The sequence below is a fragment of the Numida meleagris genome, chromosome 3 (genome assembly GCF_002078875.1).
Source record: "Numida meleagris isolate 19003 breed g44 Domestic line chromosome 3, NumMel1.0, whole genome shotgun sequence".
Taxonomy (NCBI): Eukaryota; Metazoa; Chordata; class Aves; order Galliformes; family Numididae; genus Numida; species Numida meleagris.
The window spans coordinates 17965055-17981166 of NC_034411.1; the positions used below are offsets into that span (position 1 = coordinate 17965055).

Sequence of the window (16112 nt, forward strand, 5' to 3'; positions counted from 1 at the left end):
TTGAAGCACAGTCAGTTCAGTGGGTGATAAACTCCTAGTGTTTTAACAGGAGCTGGACGAAACATACTTGCTGCAGGGCTCAGGGTGCTGCTTTTGCTAAGATGTAGTTACTGTGCAAAACTAAAGCTTCTGTGTATTTAGTATGACTAGACTAGAAAGAATTCTACAAAAGCTTTTTCTCTTCCTTCCACCATTTTTGCTTGGTGGGCACAAGAACATGCTGAGAAAACATCTCAGTACAGACAGTAAGCTTTGCATGTTGAGGTTTATTCAACAGCATGCACTGCCTTCTCTTGTGAAACGTACATGGAGAGCTAAAGGAGCCTACCACCTCCAGAACCCCATAGGAATATAGCATCACCTCTCTCCTCTACCAGTTGAAGGAGGGATTTGGTTAGGTTCAGTCTGACCCCAGGGCATGTAGACCAGTTCAGAGACTGGATTTCCCCTCTGTTTTCACTCGAGTCTTTGAGAGCATAATCTGTCTCTGTTCTTGTCCTGTGAGCTTTGTGCCCTACATGCTGAGGCTCATCACAGCCTCTATTGAGACAGCAGGCAACACAAAAGTGTTAGAGGAAGTGGTTTAGATACAGGCCAAGAAAGCAGCAGTTGGGTGCTTGAAAGAGACACTCTGTGAAGGCCTGCAAAATCCTGTGGGTGTTCTGCTTCTTAGAAAAGCATTGCTCCTTGGTTCTTCGAGAAAAGTTCCTATCCCTGTGCTCACAGTGATGAGGCTTGCTGGTTTGGAGAAATAGAAATGCTCTGCATTATGTCTGAGTACACAGGGCCAATCTTGGTGCCTTGTAATCACAGCCTTGCTTCAGAGGTGATACCAGCCTAGACAAGGGAATTTAAAATTCGCTTGTTAATGTGCCAAGGTTTCTTGCTTTATGTCCCTAACTAGACAGTTGAAGCTAATGGAAAAGATGAGACAAATCAGCCCAAAGGAAAGCAGGCCTTGTTTTATACTGCATCCCTGGCATGTTCACACAGGCTGTTGAGTGTGTGGGCAGCACTGTGCTCACTTCTGCGTGCTTGGAACTGGTGAATATGTTTCTAAGCCAGGTGCTTCTTTTTTGAACTTGTATATTTTCACTGTGAAAACCACTGATGGTCAGGAAGTTGAAATGGTTGACTGAACAAAAAACCTATGCTAAGTTAAATGCCTGGGGAAAAAAAAGCTGGTGAAAGCCACTGTCATGGTTTTATGATTTTTTGGTTGTTGGTATTCCACACCATAACATCATGTAGTGTACTGGGAGTTAAAGAGTTAATGCTCCAGTTCCGTGGATTGTGGATAGTTCTGGGTACCTGGTTCTCAGAAGAACTACATTTCCTGGAGGACTTTGCTGCTCTGTTATCGTTTTCTGCTCAGAGGGAAAGATAAAACTGTTTGCAGATCACGAGATGCTCTCTTCTCATCTCTCGTCCCAGCAGCATCTCGCTCCCCAGCCATCTCACCGTTGGCACTAGAGTAAGGCCTGCCTTAACTGTGGACGCTCTCTCTCATTTTATTGGATTTATTAGCTTAAATTGTAATTATATTATATTGTGTTATTTTTGCATTCCGATATCTTATTTAGTTAATTAGTTTGTTTCTCCTCAGATCGTTGCCGCTGTTTTCTTTTTAGGCCCATCTCCCTGCCCTTTTTTCCCTTTCCTGGGGCGTGGGTCCCCTACCCCATTAGTCACGGAACCAGGCCAAACCTGCCCGTAAACTGTTGACAGCCACTGGGCAGATCACGTGTTCAGAACTGAAATTTGCAGCTCCTTGTTTCTTGTCAGCATTTTCCAAAGTGTGATGGGACAATATTTGGGGCATTAAGTAAGGTACTTGCAATCTGAAGGTAGTTACCTTACCTTGGCACTTGGCTAATTATGGAGAAAGACATGAGCAGTAGAGTTCATCTGATGCACTGTGAGTAAAGCAGTAGACAGAACACATAGACAACATCCATGAGAATCCTACAGAAACCCAAACCAAAATAGCATAGAGCAAATCTATCAACACCCTTTTTGGAGGAAGAAAACAAAATGAGAATGCCCTTTCAAATTCAACTAGGCGTTTGCTTGAACAGAATAACTTCTCCCACATAAAGAACCTTTAGGGATTTAGTTAAAATCCTTTAAGATAAAATATATACCACATCTCACTCTCCTCAAAGAGCGTTATTATGTTCATTCCCATTAACTCCCTCCTCAGGGTATTTCCTGTGTCTGCAGAACATATTATGGCCATTTGCTTCTGAATGTTTTTGCAGAAATGTCACTGAATTTAAGTCAGAAAATAGCTAGAACTGTGAACAACATTTCAAAGACTATAACAAGAGTATTTCAGTAATAAATAGGTCAGCAGATAAAAAGCGTTTCACTAATTCCCTGTCATGCCAAGCACAGTCAGAGCTTGAAGGAGAAGGTAAGACATGTTTTATTTGATGTATCCTGATATGACACTACCCAAGTAGACCTCTGCCAACATTTTGACTTTAATTTTGCATTGCAGAGCCCTACTGAAAGGGGTTCTGATGCTTGACTGCTGTCGAGTCATTCATTTATTTCCAGTAGCAGCCCTTTCACACTCAGAGGTAGTTGAAAAACTGGCATTGATGATCCTCTGCCAGTCTTCGTGTTATGTGCTGCATATATGTGTATGTCCAGCTTCCTCAGTGGGCAAAGATTTGTTTAATCTTATTCATAGAGAAGCAGCATGGTCATTCTTGTACCAAGAAAATTCTTCATGAGGATTAGATAAAACCTCTTCAAAGATAGACAGTCTTTTAACTCTTCCACCATGTGTACCTTCTGGCTCAGATGGCTTTTCTATCTAAGTAGGAATCTTTGATTTTGAAGTTCAGTTCTCTCACTTTCTCTTGCAAGCTTAAACATATTCTATATGAGTTTCCTACTGGACAAAGAAATGGCAAGCTCCTGTTTCTCGGGAAAATGGGTTCATTGTCATCAGCTCTGTACAAAACGGTTTGCCAGACATTCCGGGCAGAAGGTAAAGTCACTCTTGGGCCTGTGGTGCAGTCCTTGTAGTGTGGAAGATGAGCTTTTGAGAGCATTTCAATTTTTATTCATTAGTGTGTATAAAAATAGGACATTTGATCCATCCAGAAGCAAACAGACAGCTTATCCTATGTCACCCAGCAAAAGTACAGGAAAGAAGACAGGAGTTGCACCAAGGCAAAGCAGTGCTGACTCAGAACAAGGTGTATCTGCCCCGCTGTTGTCTGCAAGTGGTTGCCACTGGCAGCTACTTGGAGGATAGGCACATGAAAGAATAAAAAAGTAAATGGAAAGCCTTGCAAGTTCTTTTCAGTAGATCTCTCTTCCAGGTACTCGCTTGGGCCCAAGTACTTGGAGCCCTTCTAAACCTTTTGCAACATCATCTTTTGTCAAGAAATTCTGCAGGCTGACTACCTGTTGTGTTAGCTTTCCAGCCATCTCCTTTACCTTCAGGCTGGCTTCTTCTGGCTTCATTTTATGGCCATTCACTTTTGTATTGGTAGGCATCAATTGCACGCTGACTGCTCCAATCTGATCCTAGCTGCTCATGATTTGTAGATCGCTATCTCACCTGCACTAAGATGACTCCTTTTCATAACGAGGACCACACAGAAATTGTTCCTTGTATGGAAGCTGTTCTGTAGCTGTGGTCACTGTAGTTAGCTTTCTCTGAATGTTTTTGTTCTGATGCAGCTTTTTTTCGGATTATGGAAAAAGAACCATACACTGTTCTGAAGATGTGGAAGAGACATAGATTCACAGTCAGATAATTTGGTTTTCTTTGTTGTTTCTGTCTTTTTGATATTTTCTTCTATTTTATTTTTGCTATTTTGACTCTTACTGAATTTCCGTTTTAATGGAACTTAAAATCCTAATGCCCAAATGTCATTCCTGACTGATAATTATCAGGTTTGAATCCATAGTTTCTTATGAGAAGCTAAGATTTTTTTTTCCATAAGCAGCATTATCTATATTATCATTCATCTGCCATTCTGTTGCCCAGTCCCTCAATATTCTATGGCTTCTTAGCAGTTCTTTCTAATCTACCCTCATTTTTACCATCTCAAGTAATTTTTTTTTCAGCAGTAAAGTTTCTCACCTTTTGCCAGTTATTTGTGAGCATATTAGTATAGAGGGGAAACTAGCTGATGATCTCTCAATTGTGGAAGCTTGCCTTTTTTGTTTTTTGTCTTCAAATGAGTTGCTTTTCCTTGAAAGGACTTTTCTTTCATTCCATGGCCATGCAGCCTCTGCGTACGTATGATTAAAAGGAGAAAAGTCTAAGTGTATCATCACCAGCAGCAAAAATTCTGCAGATCACAAAACTCCAGGCAAAGCCAAGCTGTGCTCAAACTGTAAATGCAATCACATAGCAGTCATAATTGATGTCCTCCCAAAAGAATTGTTTAAATCCAGACAGCCAGGACATGCTTATCCCAAAACGTGTCACCAGTACTCCAGAAAGGGCATCCACTCTGCCAGGGGATGAATTGCCAGGCATCTGCAAAGAGGCATAAATACCTAATTGTAAAGGAGTCTTATTTATTTTAATTCTGTTTATTTCACAAAACCATCTCTCTGCTTCCAGTCTCTCAGGAGCATCGTAAAATCTGGTACCCCTGCTGAATAACAAAAATAATGCTGCTTCCTCTTTTATTGCCCAGGAGGTGTTTGCCCATTACATTCTGTCTCTTCCAGAAGCCAGTTGCCTCTCCCCCAGCTACAACTTCTCTTCTCTACCTGTTCCAGCAACCAATTCCTTTCATGCTGATCAGGGAGGTTTCTTCATCTGGGCGTTTTGGTAATACAGTTTGCCCCAGCGTTTTGCTTTGATGTGGCTCTTGGTGAGTGACACCTGACCCCACTCGCAGGCTTGGAACGCAACTATTGTGCAGTGGTTCTTAGAATCAGTTTCTCTCAAGATGGAGCTGCAAATTACAGCTGTGCCAGTCCGTGGCCTCCTTCAGTTGTTTGTTTTGTTGAGGGAAGCACTAAAGTTCCCCCAAATCTTGACTCTTAAGAGGATGTACTGGGCATGCCAGTATGAGGAAGTCATCTCTAACTGCGTGCAAGTGCTTTTACTGACTTGAGGCATATTTTTTGCAGGTACCACATTTGGAGAAAAAATGGTCGTGAATGAGAACCTAAAACATGCTAAATATTGCGGAGAAGCATACCAATGAAGTATTTAAAGTTTTAAAAAATCAAAATCCGGATTCTGAATTTACAAAACATGATTTCCTCCATCTGCGCTCAGTGCTCATCATTTTGTTACAAAACCACTTCATTCCTTCATCACTAATAGCTCTCTTTGAATACTGAATTGGCTCATTAGGCTCTTTTATCCCATGAATGAAATTCTTCCTCTGAGTCAAATAGGCACTCCTTTATTTTTCCCATTGATTTTTAGTTAAATATATCAGACTGCTTCGAGGTAATCAATAAAGCAGTGTGGAAAGACTTCTAATCTTTGAAATGGTGTGCAGCAGGTCTTTTTATTATAATGCCTGTTTCTTGAAGTCCTGTGTTTTAATGGAAGCTGTTTGCCATTGGTTTAAGCATACAATTACCCTGCTTGCTTTTGTCTGAAGGCTTCTTCCTTTCCCCACAAGAGAGGACAGCAATTCTGAAAGCCTGACTCTGATTGTGATACAATTTGGCAGTATCTCTGCTAACGAGCAGGGTCATTTTTGTGTCAAACAGCTGTGTGAGTTCACAAAGAATTGGGCTGCTTTGCTGAATTAGTCTGTCATTCAGTGGAGAAGTTGAAAAGAATGCTTTGCCTTCTGCTTTGATGCTATAGCTCTTCCCAGTTGTTAATAGGAGTTGAATAACCGGTATTATGATGATACTGCCTGCTGTAAATTCACTCCTTGAGTGATCTGTTGAGCAGACTGTGTGTTTCTAAATATGGGTATAAGTCACTTCCTTCTCTTTTACTGGTTTAATAGTTTAGGTAAACGAGTACAGATGTTTTATTGCTCTCTTAATGAGTGAGTGGAAAACCATGGATGATTTTCTCAGCGTATCATCTTCCAGTAAAGTGAAATGTCTTTTGGGACCTGGACATCTAGATGTAGGGATGAGGTTGTTGGTTAAAATCCTGCCAAAGATGAGTGCGAAAACTGTCCAATTTACTGCTCATAGCTTTAGGGACTGAGGTTATGAGTACATCAAAAAAAATTGTTGCAAAGAAAGCTAAGGCCACTGTGTGGTAGCTGAGGGGGACAGATGTTCTTTCTGCTCCAGTATGCAACTGAGAAGTTGCAATCCTGCAACATCATGGCCGTGTTACCTAGCATTGGTTTAGCTATCAGGCTAAACCAGAGGCCGTGGTGCAAACCTCATCATCCAAATGGGAGCTTTATTGAGAGTCAATGGGAACAAACACTTTTATTTTTTTGTAGCAGGTTGAATTAATTACAACCATATGGGAAAAGCGTGGATGACAATTTTTGGGGTGTTTAGATGATGGTTTTGGTTAAAGTGGTGCCCTGTGAGGTCATGTGATACCCTAAGAGATGAAGGCAAAATCCAAAATAAGAACAATTTGGTAGTACACAAGAGATGTGTCTATGAGCTGTCATATTATGATACTTCCCTTGAAGTCAGCCTAACACTAACGCAGACAAGACAGTGTGTTGCTGATGCCAGCACGCTGCGTATTGTCACCTGGCATTAAACAGTGGTTCTGTTTCATGGGAGCATTGGGATGATTTAGTTGTTGATAACAAAGTAGGGTGTCTGAAGCTTCAGATTTAATTTCTGGATGTGTTTCTGATGTGTTTTGGGATGCTTCACAAGTTTCTTAACCTCTCTTTGTTCAAGTCACGGAGAGGTTAGAAGACCTTAATGTTCTAGGGTATTTTGGGAAGTTGTGTTGAAAGCTGATTATTCTTAGACTAATTCGTAGAGCAACACTACAGGCTACAAGATGCTCCACAATTCATGTGAGTCTGAAGACAAAAACTGCTTGGAAGTCCATGACAATTGAAATGATTGATAAGAAATGGCAGTCTGAACTATTTCCAAGTTTGGTTCCAATCTGGGAGCTCCTCCTCAGGAGAGCAGAACCTGACATGTGCCACTCCGAGTTCTCATGGATGGCACAGTCTTATTGCGTTAGTAGCTATTGTTATCAGGAGTCACACGAGGTAACAAATACTCCTTAAACATTTGGGAAGTTTGATTTAGATGAGTTTCAAGTAATCTTAACACTTGGTCCAAGATTAACAGATGTGGTCTCAACTGTTTTCCTCTGGATACATTTCAAAATAATTTGCTCTCTCTGTAAGGCTGTGGCAAGCTGCAGAAAAGGTCTGGATCAGACTTCACAGAAATTCTGCAGCTGATGTAAAATTTGAAGCCAAGCACGTCTGTGCTATCACTAACAAAAACTGTTGGCATATTGGGTAAGCTGTGGTGTAACTCAGAAAGTACTGTTGCCTGACCTAAGTACCTGCTATCATACAGTTTCTAGGCTTGGGGAAACTATTAGTGTCCTTAGATCTGGTGTTATGCAACCTGATGGGGCCAGAGGCTGGGCGCAGCTTCTGGAAGCAGCACTTCTGGTTCTTAATAAAAAGCCCTTCCAATGGAGCATTCTGCTTTTTCACACCAAGGATTGATACTTGGAGTGTAAGCCAACAGCTGTTCAGCTGAACTCGAACCACTTCAGTGTGTGCCAGCAAGCTGGCAGCCAGTATTAATATCCCACAGTCAATGGAAACAAACCAGCCACTTGTTGGAGAGTGGGAGTCACTGCTGTGCAGCACAAAATCAAAGGCCCACTGTATGCAGAAGTGGATTATTTGAAAATGCTGTAAACGCTTACTAGTCCATATGGCCTCAGTGTGCTGGACATGTGAAACAAATATCATGTAATTAAAGTCATGTGAGTTCTTATGGCTACTATCCAGCACTAAAGCAAACCTTGGAGCTGGCCTCCCTGCTGAGACATAAGACAAAGCTGGGTGGGGTTATGCAGAGGAGTGTTCATGGGACACGGGGAATGAAGTGCTGCCACTGATATCCCATCTTCGTGGGTGGCTTTGTGGAAGCTTTGAGTAAGGACCTCCACCTGCTTAAAGTGGGGTAGCTATGCTGGAGTTAATTAAGCTACACCTGAAGACAATCTGTAAAATAGGGATCAGTATATTTACTATCTATCTGCCTGACAGACACGAGGAGAGATATCTGCCATTTTTAAACATGTAGAATATGTTTTGTATGAGTGTTCAGTGTGATAATTTCTTCCTGCATGTACTTGTGTCATGAACATGTCTTCATGACATGCACCTATCCATCAGTCTTAAAAATAAGAAGTTGCCCCTTAGCAATTCTGTTAGAAATATTAACTTCCTACCAGATCTTGTGACAGGGAAGTTAGAATAATTTTGTGGGAGGTCATAGCAGGACAGAGATTTCCTCCTTTGGCCATTTGAAAAAAAAACAGGTGTTGATGTCAATCCAAATAGCCATTCTAACAACATTCCCCATGTGCTGAATTTCAGTCTGCGCAGTGGTGTTAATTGGGAGTCCAGGTTTTTTTCCTTGTGGCTGTATCTACAGTGCTTAGAAGAGGCCAGTTGTGTAAGACAGTCCAGTGAAAAAGGTAACATATTCTTTAAGAGGGAGCTGCTTGTAGGTAGTAAGTGTTCATTATGCTGCCTGTTGATAACCACTACCATGCTTAGGCTTTGCTGCCTTACTGTACAGCACATCTGGAATTCCCCAGAATTAAGAATACTTGGGATACCTCCCTATAACCCTGGCTCTAGCTTGACAGGGACAAGCTAAAGCAAGGAAACATCTAAGAGGAACATGATTTCTGCAGAGAATCCTTCTAGACAAGAACAGCTGCTTATGGGCAGGTTTTAAGAATGAAGGCATTACAGCATGGCAGCAATGTGCAGAATGGACCTAGTCCATTTTAGTTAAACTATTAAAAATAGTTGTGGTTTAAAATGCTCTGGCACTGAGACTTTCTTCACAGAAACCAGATTTGCTAAAACGATCCCCCCTCACGGTGTCATGCTGAGTTGTGAGGCAGTTGCAGTTATTGACACAATGCTCCTCTGACTGTAAACTGTGTCCACTAGCCTTACGGCCTTCTAACAAATCTCTTTTAAAACATGTGGCTACAAAGCTCTGCTTTGAGAATACTAGTTCTATGCTTAGCCGGAGCCCTTTTATATTCCAGTCTCCCTCTTGCACTCTTCCTTTCAGTTATTTGCAAAACTGCTTCTCTGCTTTTTTGTTAACTACAAACCTCATCTCCTCTGCCGTGCACTTGCACTCTGTTTCTGTTCCTCTTAACTCTGCCTGGGGGATGACAGTTTGGAGCTTCAGCCCTCCCCCACCCCTTTTTAATATAGACTGTCCCCTCAAAAAAATGCATATAGCTCTTGGATGCTAAACATGCTTCTCTAGGTTGTGAGAATGTTGCTTAATGGGGCTTGGTCAGATAGGATACTCCTTGCAGTTTATTTTCATTAACAGGGACTGGTAGAAGGAAATGGTATTGACTCATAACCTAGAAAAACTAGCTTTTGTATGAAATTTTGGAGAGTTTATCCACCTGCTGTGCTTAGGTCTGGGATCATTAAACAGAACAGTCTTCCCTCTTTTCAGAGATGCTGTTGCAGTGTAGAAGAATGACGCAGCTTCTTCTGGAGGTCTGCAAATCTGGGGTTATTGTGTGCTGCCTGTCAGCTGCGATAGCGTTTAAATCTTTAGAGCATATATTCACTTTCATTCTTTGAGTACAGAATGAACATCTAGATGGTTTGTACCACTATTAAAAAGTTACTCCAATAAGTAAATAACAAAGTCACTGTTGCATAGGGAAATAGGCTTCTTCTCTTTTGTTTCATGTTGGTCTTTGGGTTGTGCTATCATTATGATGTCTGAGTGCGCTCCCACATTAAATTATGTGGCAGTAACATACCAGGTGATGAATGACTTGGATTCATCCTCTTCCTCATGCTTACGCAGAGGAGCACTTAGTTTGTTATAGACATACACATGCTGTATTTATATATTCAAGAAGCAGCTTTGGTTTTGCATTTGGCTGAGAAAGTGGTGACATTTGCAGTTGTGTGGCCCATTTCTTGTGAATTCTGGTATGAAATATGTTCCTGGTTGCATGAGACTGACAGAACTAAGCTACAGGCCTAGCTGGCTTTAGCTTTCTGTATATCCCATTAGTTTTTAGGGAGGCAAAGCCCTCTCCCCCTTATTGTCCCCTGTGGACATATTTAAGGGGAATGCTATTAAAAAGCATCTCTAGAAAACTTTCCTCACCTCTCCTTTTTCCTGCAGGCTTGGCCACGAGAGAGAACAAGCCAACTCAGCTTTCACAGTGCCATTGCTCAGAGCTTTGCTTGCCAAGGAAGGACCCCACAGGATTTCACTATTGTAGAGTAGATGCATTACTAGGAAAAAAAAAGAGACAGCTTTTATGGGAGTGAGGCTGTGTCTTAACTACTGCTCAGCCGCTTGGGAAGTCTGTAAAAGCTTTCTGAAATACCAGGCTCCTCCCAAAGCACCACTTGATCTAGTGCATTTTCAGATTCAAAGCTGAGCCTTAAAACTTATCGCCATGCAAAGACCACCCAAAACTGGCTGGTTATGCAACAAATTTCTGTTTATAATTTAGTGCAAGGGTCAGATAGCTTTGTTACGGTTCAGGTTATCCACCCAGAGAAGGCATGCTCTTTTGCTAAGCATGGGATACATGAGTCATTTCTATTACCCAGACCTCTAGACATAACATAAAATAGATGGCATGAAATAGTATTAAAGATATTAAAGATGGGAGGAAATTAAGTGTTTTCCCCTTTGCATTCTTGAGCTATAGTGTAATGGGTTTCTAGTGCAAACTCAGCTACTAATGCACAGATAGGAAGTGAGGACAAACAGTAGAAACCTCAAACTTACTGCGGGATTCAGAAAACCCAAGTCCAGTAAAAGGTAATACAGAAGTGCTTTTGCAATATTAATTTAGTGCTTAGCTTCCTAACAGGGAATTAGCTTTTATCTACTTCTTAAAAATGTTAGTAAACTGGGTTTATTTTAAGCTGCTTAGAATTTGTGACCCTGGTGTATTACAGAATTGTCTTTGTTTGAGAATGACCATTAAGCCAACAAATCCATATTTTTCCTTTTTCATATTTAAAACTGTATTCTTTAAAAACTCAATTCCCGCTCAACTTATGCATCCAATTTCAGGTCATTTCTGTTATCCCTTCTGTTACATTCCTGTGGGATGACTAGAGGATTCAGACTAACATCTCACACCCACCTTAAATAGAAATTATTTTTACCTTTTTAGAAAAGTGTGAATTTTAAATATCAGATTTCCCCAAAATGGAAATAAATGATTTGAAGGAGTGCTCTACTCATTGAGTTACGTTACTGTGCTTAAAAACACTCGCTCCTACAGAATGCTTGGAAATGTCTGCACACGGATTTCTTCATTAGGACTCTTTGGAGTCCTGATGGGGAGAAAACTGAGCACCCTGCCCTATTAAGAGCAGATAAATCTATGGTACTGCTGATGGGCTTTCTCCCTGACATTCTCTAGTGCAGAGATGTTTTAAAAAGTCAAAAGCTACATGTCAAATACAACACTTTTCTCTATTGCGCTCAGGGAATGCAGATAATCTTTTAACTATTGAAGTCATAGACTTTAAGGCTAAATATTTTTAGCAGTTTTTATAGATGTCTTTCTTAAGCTTCTCTTTCAGAGATTTTGTGATCATAAAGCAGGATGGAAGGAGTTTGTCTAACCAGTGTATCAAAGCTTCATTCTCATATGGTCACTTTGGTTCATCCATTTAGAGCCAATGCGCCATTTAGTAACTAAAGATTGCCTGACTTCTGTGACTGCTGTGGTAGTCAGGAACACTTCCCATTTGTTGGCCAGAGGGTATGAATGTATTACTTAAGCTGGGTTGGGTCTTACTGGAGTTGGGATAAACCATGCGTTATGGTTCTTATAATTTTAAAATCCGTAAAGTCATATTGATAACATAAATTGAAAGTTTTAAGTAGTATTGCAGAAGCATAGCTATTATTTCATATTTAAGGAAATGCTAAAGGAAGAAATGCAAGATAATAGAGAAAGAAAATCCCTTTACTTGATGTAACTCGGCAACACCTGTTTCCTACTATCCTTACCTAGGTAAAGGTTAAAACAGCCCATAGTCCGACTTCTTGAAATACTCAGTAGTCTTTATCTTACTCTTCAAATGTACATTTATATATGGAGGATATTATGTACATAAAAATTGTAGCAATAAATTGAGGATCAATCATCAATGCCAGCCCTGATTCCTGTGTCAGGCCATTGGTTGGGGCAGAGCTGGTTTTGAAGCACATAGGATGTCAGTATTACCGAGAGTGTAGCATACTTGATTGGTCCTATTTTGAAAACAAAACAAAAAGCCCACAGCAACAACAACACAAACAGGCTCCTAAAGGGCACTGTGTTTATGCACTGTCTTATCCTGGGCATCCCAGTCCCAGCATGTTTTGGCAGCAGAAGACTATGGGTTTGTCTATTGGAAGACTCCTGCAGAAATGTTTGTTTTCCTTGCAGGTGAAGGAGCAAAGGAGCAGCCTAAGCTCTTGGTCTCTTTGATTGTCTGTAACCTGAAATGTGTCTTGAAGCATGAGCTGCATCTTTCTGGAAAGACGAGTTGGTGACCTGAGTCTGTTGTATATGCTCTAATAGCCAAGGGGCATAGATGCATTAGCATTGTTGCAGCTGAGTGTGGTAGATGCATTTGGTGGAGTTAACAGTGGCTCTCTAGGGGGAAAAAGCATCAGGGCAGCACAAAAGTGAGAACAGGTACAAAGATGACTGGGAGCTGGACCTTGTGCTGATGGAAAGGGATTCTGAGCAAAGGAGGAGTGACCTGCAGTCACAGATGTCTATAACTGTGCTTTAACTGTGCAATAAAAGGATAGTTTATCTCCTGTCCCTAGCAGAGAGCTCCCAACCTTACCTTGTCCGTACAGAATTATTTTGCTGAGCTTCAAATAAAATAAGGAAACATCTTTTTAAATGTAAAATAGTGTACCAGCAGCAGAGGTTTCTCAGCTCAGGCTATCTGCAGACCCAACAGGCTGGATCTGTACAGTCTCTGACATCAGCTTCTTTCACTGCTTTGCATGAGGTGCAGAATGGATGATATTGTCAAGATGAGTTTCCTGATGCTATGTAATACTAAGGAGGAGACTGTCTTCTCCTGTACTTAAGGTTAGTGATTTTAAACCCAGCTATTAGTCTTCACAAATGATATCATTTTCCTCTTTGGCATGAAGCAGGAAAGCCTGTTGAAAACCACAGCATCCGTTGTAAGGATGGACATATTCATCGCTTAAGCCTGGGGCTCAGCTGTGAACACAAGCAGGACTTTAAAAGCCAAAAAATATTTGGCCAAATGTTTTTTGTATAATAGCTTCCTCAAAGCTCCAAGCTGTAGTCAAACTTTTCATTAAAATAACACGGGAATGTACAAGAAAGCTCTGGATTGTAATGTTTGCCTAGGGAGTTTTGCGTTCAGCCTAGGGAGTCCTGAGAGGCTATAGGATTGCATGAAGGCAGGGAGTATCCAGAGGGCAGGTTGTAGGCACTGCAGGTTCTGTGCTGGCCCCGGCCTGAGCCTTCCAGCGGCAAAAGCAGAGCTGGGTAACTGTGGCATTGCTGCATCTCCTCTCTCCGGCCTCATTCACTGCAGCCAGAATGAGCTGCTTGCTCTTGTGTCAGTTAGTGACATTGCTGGTATGTGTTGTTAGAAGCAGGGAATGCATCCTGATGATTTTGGTAAGGAAATGGAAGCACTGATGTCATTATGATGTTAGTTCAGTTTAGCCAGGGTCCCTTGTGACCATACTGCCAGACTATGTTTACAACAGCTGTCCCACTGCTGTGCTGCTCAGGTTCTGTGAAGCTCTACAAGGGCACAGGAGCTGGATCTAGATGGCGATCTTACCAGGGCAGCAGCATTTTATGCCTGACTGCATCTGGACCTTGTTCATTTGCAGCCAGCCAGAGCTTTTAGTGCACGAGGGGAGGGGATGTGCTCAGCTGCAAAGCCAGAGCTCGGATGAGAAAGCAACTCTGCATACTCCAAGGCCCAGTGTTTCATCTGGCAGCACAAAGAAATTCACATACAGGATGGTTCTTATTTATGCAACTTATTTATTTATTTATTATCAGCCGGCTCTGGGTAAGGCCTTTATTGTGAGTTGATTAAATGAATGGATGCTGTTCCCCTCCTATCCCAACTACATGACAGGTTGGCTGTTTTCAAGCGACTTCTTTCCCACTAAGGGGTAGAATAATTAATGAGTCACTGCCAGAAACAAGAGAAACCAGAGAGCTCACAGTAACTCTCTCCTCTGTTCCACCCGAGTGTTGCTGCAGTGGCATGCGGTTGTTCTACACATGGGATATGTGTTCTTCCAGGACCATTTTATCCTTGATAACCCATCAGTTACCTGGAATGAAAACTCTGTCCCACCTTTCATTATTTTTCTGATCATAATGTCTTTCCTAAATCTGTAATTGTTCTTCATGGATTGTAAAGCCAGCTTAATTTTCTATATTGAAAAACATTGATTCTGATTTATATGGTTTCAATTATGCAGTGTGCATTTTAATTTATGTCCAGTATGAGACTAGAAAACTCTCCAAACTGAATATGTGCTGTGCAGCAGGACCCTGCTTCTTTTCTCTTATTACTGCTATGAAGAGAAGCATGTTTGCTTTCAGAAACGTTTCTGAACTTTTTTTCCTTAGGGAATCCTGTTGCCTTCCACAATCGCTTCATGGCCTTGTGGTATGCAAGGACTCATTTCATGGCTTGCTCTGCAGCTGCAGAATACCTGCTATTTCCTGGGATACCTGCAAAACCAACAAGCCAGCCTGGTGCTTAGCACAACACATGATTTGCCTCATTACTTTTGAATGCAGCAATGTATTTTGCTTTTGTATTAGTAGTACTTGAGACACATTAACATGCCCCTTCCTCATATGAGCCATATTTATATGTGTCTGTGAACTCCTTACTCATCATTACATGCAATTTCAATTTCACCTCTTAAAATTGTTGAGTAGAAGCACAGGTCTGCATTGTGCTTTGTGGGTTTGCTGCCATGCTCTGAGCATCCTCTGTGTAACAGCGCTGGGCTGTGCTCTGCATAGCTCAGTGAGTGCCCTTCCGACACACATGTATTTGCATGCAGGCAGCAGTCTGTCCTGAAGATCTGTGCTACCAGACCTGTTGGCCCAGATTGTGCTCTTGCTCCTACCCAGAGATGGAGACTGCACTGGTGTGGCTTTTTGTCAGGTTGGGTAACCCAGTCCCTGCCTGCCCATTCTGGCTCCACAGGTTAAAGAGGTTTTGTAACACTTGTCAAGATTTAAAATCGCTATTATAAAACACTGGAGAAATGTTGGCTGCTGGCCTTAAATATTATGCCTAATGCAATATTTTATGGCCATGAGCATTTGCTACGTTTTAGTCTCTTTGAGGTATAAGAGGACTGTTCAGTGCAGCTTTGGAAACAGGTATGAGCTGTTTCTTTCTTGGCAAATTTCCTCCTCCTCTTTGCTGTAGTGCTTATCTCATACAACGAATGGATGGCAGAAAAACACAAGCAGACAAATCTGCTTCTTTTAGAAAGTGCTCGCTCTTCTCCTTCCAGATTTTGAAGCATTGCAAGGCATAAGCCTCGTAGAGCATGTTATAGTCTTTGGACAAAAACCTGCTGTGCTAAATAGACATTAAGCTATCTGAGGCAGACTTTTTGCTGCAGTTGTGCTCCTCTGTATCACAGAGGCTGGATGTGGCCCTTTGTAGAAGGCAGGCTGAAGCTGTTGAACCATATCATAATGGACTTTGCCTTTTGGTTCTGAGTGTGTCCTGCAGTCCCTCGGTGAATTGGAATCTATGGACATTAGAGCCTTAGAAATTCTGTTTCTCCCTTTTGAAGTGTGTCTGAGCTGGGAAAGGTGGTGTTTCTCAGCTGGGAAGGACTGCTTCATACACTGTGGTTTGCGGGGACTGTGATTTTTCCCTCATTTTATC

The 16112-nt window shown here is 41.6% G+C and overlaps 1 protein-coding gene across 2 annotated transcripts in view; it reads left to right on the forward strand.

Moving 5' to 3' along the window:
* HHIPL2 (HHIP like 2) overlaps window positions 1-16112 on the forward strand; it is a 139973-nt gene that overhangs the window by 95776 nt on the left and 28085 nt on the right. Inside the window, exon 12 of one of the 2 annotated variants that reach the window (XR_002436840.1) lies at window positions 5116-5134. The exons of the other annotated variant lie outside the window; for it this stretch is intronic. The gene's annotated coding sequence lies outside the window, so the exon portion shown is untranslated. Of the gene's footprint in view, window positions 1-5115; window positions 5135-16112 lie in introns of those variants that run through there. 2 annotated transcript variants of the gene reach the window in all.